The sequence below is a fragment of the Chinchilla lanigera genome, unplaced genomic scaffold, assembly GCF_000276665.1.
Source record: "Chinchilla lanigera isolate Chin_1 unplaced genomic scaffold, ChiLan1.0 scaffold00117, whole genome shotgun sequence".
NCBI lineage: Eukaryota > Metazoa > Chordata > Mammalia > Rodentia > Chinchillidae > Chinchilla > Chinchilla lanigera.
In genome coordinates this window covers 131,544-136,933 of record NW_004955518.1, presented here as the reverse complement: position 1 = coordinate 136,933, position 5,390 = coordinate 131,544, and the positions used below count along the sequence as shown (strand labels likewise).

Genomic DNA, 5,390 nt, shown 5'->3' with positions numbered 1-5,390 from the left:
TCCCCTCATAAAAGGCCATATAAAAATTCTTAGTAGTTTGATTATACATTTCTTTAATTTCTACATAGTTATAATAGTGTATAATATAATTTACCATTTCATAATATATCATTTCAATACATTAGTTCTGTTAAACATTTAGTTTCAAATCTAATACTTGAACAGTTCTCTCTGTACATAGGTAAGCCAAGCTAATTAGCATAAAATGCTCTTTTTAAAGAGGTTTATAATCTGAGTAGTAACTGTTGCTGAAGTTTGGTATTTTTATGCAGCATTTTCTTTTTGCTTTGATTCCAACACAAAACTGAGGGATACTGAAATCTCAAAAGTCCAAAGTCTACCTGTTGAACCATCGTTATACATAACACTGTAGTATTAAAACCCTTTTGAAATCTGTACTAGTGATAGACTTTTCATATCAGGATAAGACTCCTTGGGAATAGAAATGAAAAAGATAGCTTTGAGTTTTCTGTGTTGTGCTAATAGGAGGGGAAAAATGGTAATATACCTCATTGCTTCTCACTAATGAGGCAACTTGGAGAAATACCAGGAGGTACTCATTCTTTAGTAAGGTGTGAGCATTGGCTTTAGCTTATGCTAGATGGTCACGGCACTGAAATTGTGCGTGAAACACAAAACATTTGCATACTGTGATCAAAGTCTGAATCACAAGCTATAATGAGATTTAAAACAATGCTTTGGCTACATTTCATTCTTGATGCCTGAGTTACAGCACCAGTCTGTTATTACTTATTAGTAATATGAAGTATAGTCCTGCAGGTAAGTACCAGATAAGAGCCTGTTTTGGTAATCTGATTAAACTAGAACACTAAAAAATATGTTATTTCTACAGAAATCTCTAGAAGGAGCAAAAACTCAAATTGCATACCTAAATAAATGTTTCACAGGGAAATCAAACCATCACCTAATGGGTCACACGATATTTTCTATGTCGCATTTGCACTCACCATTAGGCTGTAACTGGACCACAACACTGTATTCATTCACTTCATTCTCTGCCTCACTGCTGTCAGTATCTTTGTTGGCATAGTCCTCAAAGCCTGAAGATTCTGTAATGTTCTGATGTGAATGGGACACTGACAAAGCCCAAAATGACTGGGTACTGACAGAAGTGAAAGTTCTAAGTAAAGGGGCATGTTCTGACACTTCGTTTTCTTCTTGAAAACTTTCTGTGTCAGAGTCGGAATCACCTTGAGAAGGAACAACTTTTTGCTTGCAGACCGGACAGGTTTTCTTGGTTTTAGTTAGCCAGGGGTCTACACATTTGCAGTGATAAGCATGGGAACAGGGAAGTATTTTGTTTGTGTCCATCTTCATATTCATCCAAACAAATGGCAAACACATCATACTCATCTCCTTTCTTGAATTTGTGTACAGATAGTTTCTTAACTTGATCTTTACCAAGTCTATTTCTTCTAGCTCTATGTCTGTCCTGGAGAAATTTTATGGTCATAAAAATGAATATCAGGATGATACAGATGCCCACTGTAATGAGGAAGAGAATCAAATAGTATTCTAGAGGAAGACTAAATACTGGAGCTAAGATAATGTGGCTCCCTTTTTCATATGTGAATTCATCTTTCAGGGAATTAGCTGATGATTCACCAATAAAGACAGATGGAATGTCAATTCTCTTTAATACATCAACTATACTTACTGTTGTTGGATCCCATACTAATGAGGTCTTCAGAATTAACATTTAGAACAACAGCTGCTTTCTATCCCACTCTGTGCATTTAAAACCTTTATATCAAAATTACAATCAAGTGTTCTAATTAACATGATGAAAGTGCCAGATGAGTTGTCTTTTATTTGTGGAGGCATTATGGATTCACAAGCATTCTCTGGTTTTGAATTAATGAAAAAAAAAAAAACCCTGTAATTCCAACAATTGAGAGGCTGAGACAGGAAAATCTCTTCAAATTCAAGGTCAGTCTGAAGTACAGAATGAAACCCTGCCTTGAAACCTTTAGCTGGAGGTGTATAACCAAATTTTGCTGGAAGACCATCAGATGTCTGAGATGCATTTTCAAAATTATATACTAAAATGTCTGCTCCTACATGTAGTAAGTTTAAGAATGCAAAGAACTAGACAGTAAAGATGATGTAGACTTGTGTAGCTGCAAGCATAAGCATCCCTATGGAGAGCAGCATCTCGTCAGCAAGTCACCCGGAGGGCTGGCCCATGGGACACAGGCTTACCATCCTTGCTTCTGCTGGTGAAGACCATAATCTAGTTCATAACTGAACATCTGCACCAACCTGTGCAACCATTCTTTTTTATTTTAAGAAATAAAAGAATGGAAACATATTAACAAACAGACATCCATTTACAAAATAGCATGAGAACAATACAAACAAAACAGAGTTACAGATGAAGTTGTAGGAAATTAACAGTGGTTGTTGTATTTCTTATTGATATCTCCAAAGTGGCTTCTCAGGAAAACAAATAGACGTACAAGATTAATCAAAAAAGTAATCATTAACTGTTCCTTTCTGTAGAGCAATAGAAGACAGTAGCACAGCTATGTTGGCTATCCTGTCTACATATACTTATATAATTTCCCCTTCTTTCCCTTCTTTTTTCCCACACCCCAGTTGCCCTTTACATTTGAGCATTTTCCTTTTGTTTCACAATGTCTATCATACCTCCTAGTTTTTTTTTTTTTCACTCTTTCAGTTCTTACACTAGTGAGACAATACGATGCTTACACATGCAGGTCAGATTTATTTCACTTCTAAGTATGATCTCTAGTTGTGACCATTTACTTATAAAAGTATCCTGTTTATCTATCTTCATAGCTGTTTTATAATATTCCATTATAAAAAAGTACTCATTCATGAAAAAAACTGTACAGAAAATTGGCATAGATGGACTTGTCCTCAATCTGATCAAAGCCATCTATGACAAACCAAGAGCCAACATCATACTAAATGGACAAAAATGGAAAGCTTTCACTTTAAAATCAGGAACAAGACAAGGATGTCCACTGTCACCACCCCTATTCAACATAGTTCTGGAGCTGGAGATTTAACTCAGTGGCACAGTACCTGCCTGGCAAGCGCAAGGTCATGAGTTTGATTACCGGTACCGGAAAAAGAAAAAATATGCCAGGCGTGGTGATGCATGCCTGTATTCCCAGCACTCAGGAGGCTGAGGTAGGAGGATCATTGTGAGTTCGAGACCAGCCTGGGCTACAAAGTGAGCTCATGGCCAGCCTAAACTGCATAGCAAGATCCTGTCTCAAAAAGACAAAAAAACAAACAAACAAACAAAAAAACACCAAAAAGCCCCCAAAACATAGTTCTGAAGACACTAGCCAGAGCAAGAAAAGAGACAGAAGTAAAAAGAATAATGACAGGAAAGGAAGAAGTGAAATTATCTTTATTTGCAAATGACATACTCTACATAGAAGAAACCAAAAACTCCACCAAAACACTCTGAGAATTAATGAACAAATTCAGTAGCATACCTAAATACAAAGGCAGCACTAAAAAATTAATAACATTCCTATATACAACCAGCAAACATACTGAGAGAAAAATAAGAGAAACCAAAGCTTTCACAATACCACCTAAAAAATTGAGAAACTTAGGAATTAATCTAACAAAAGAACTAAAAGATCTTTACAATGAAAATGACACTACTCTGAAAAAGAGATTGAAGAGAGTTTCAAAAAATTGAAAGATATTCCTTGCTCATGGATAGGAAGAAACAACGTTGTGAAAATGGCCATGTTCCCAAAATTGTTATACAGATTCAATGCAATTCAATTGAAAATACCACTAGTATACCTCACAGACCTAGAAAAAATACTCCTAAAATTTATCTGGAACCAGAGGAGACCCAAACTAGCAAAAGCAATCCTGGGAAACAGAGGAAAAGCAGGAGATATCACAATATCTCTGATTTTAAATTGTACTACAAAGCTACTGGAATGCTATTGGCAAAAACACAGACCTGAAGATCAGTGGAACAGACTGGAAGATACACACAACCATGAAGACACACAGTCACCTTATCTTTGACAAAAGGGTAAAACATATGCATGAGAAGAAAGATAGCCTTTTTCCTTTTATTATTTTCATTTGAAGAAATAAAAGAAGGAAAACATATTAACAAACAGACATTCATTTACAAAACTGCATAAGAACAATACAAAAAAACCAGAGTTACAGACAAAGATGAAGGAAATGAACATTGGTTGTTGTATTACTCATTGATATCTTCAAGGTGGCCTCAAGTAAATAAATAGAGACATACAACATTGATCAAACAAGTAATCATCAAATTAAATCATAATTTCCCCTTCTTTCCCTTCTCTTTTCGCACACCCCAGTTGCCCTTTACTTTTGAGCATTTTCCTTTAATTTCACAATATCTATCATACCTCCTAGTTTTTATTCACTCTTTCAGGTCTCACACTAGTGAGACAATATGATTCTTACACATGCAGCTGATTTATTTCACTTCAGAGTATGGTCTCTAGTTATGACCTTTTGCTTATAAAGCCTCGAGTTGATCTGTCTTTATAGCTGAATGATATTCCATTATATAAAAGTCCTACAATTTTTTTAACCAGTCCTCAGTGGATGGATATTTGGCTTGCTTCCACAGTTTAGCAGTTAAAAATTGCGCTGCTAGGAATATGAGTGCACATACATCACTATGATGTGACATTTTCAGATCTTCTGGGAAAATACCCAGAAGGGAAATAGCTGGATTGAGTGGGACCTGTAGACATAGTTTGCTGAGGACTCTCCAAACATATTTCCACAGTGGTTTCATCAGTCTGCATTCCCAACAACAGTGGAGAAGAGTACCTATTTCTCCACACCCTCACCAGCATTTGTTATTGGTTGATTTCTTAATGATAGCCATTCTTACCGGGGTGAGATGAAATCTCAATGTTCTTTTCATTTGCATTTCTCAAATGACTAATGATGTTCAGCACTTTCTCATATATTTATTTGTCATTTGTATTTCTTTATCTGAGAAGTGTGTATTCATCTCAGCTGCCCATTTTTGGATTGGGTCTTTGAATATGGGGGGGCTGATTTTTTTTAATTCTTTATATGTTCTAGATAGAAGACCTTTGTCTGAGGGACAGTCAGCTAATTTCTTTTTCCAATTTGTGGGTTTTCTTTGTACTCTGCTGGTGGTTCTTTAGATGTGCAGAAACTTTTCAGTAGGATGAGATCCCAGTTGTTGATTCTTTGAAGTGTTTCATGGGCAGTTTGGTTGTTGTTCATGGACTCTCTGCCTACCCTTATGTCTTCAAGGATTTTACCTACTTTCTCTTCCAATAGAATTAATGTTTCTGTTTCAATATGGAGATCTGTGATCCACTGTGAGTTGAGTTTGGTGC

At 36.0% G+C, this 5,390-nt stretch overlaps 1 pseudogene; it reads right to left on the bottom strand.

Moving 5' to 3' along the window:
* Positions 1-933: 933 nt before the first annotated feature.
* On the bottom strand, positions 934-2,175 carry LOC102026564 (annotated as a pseudogene).
* Positions 2,176-5,390: the final 3,215 nt, after the last annotated feature.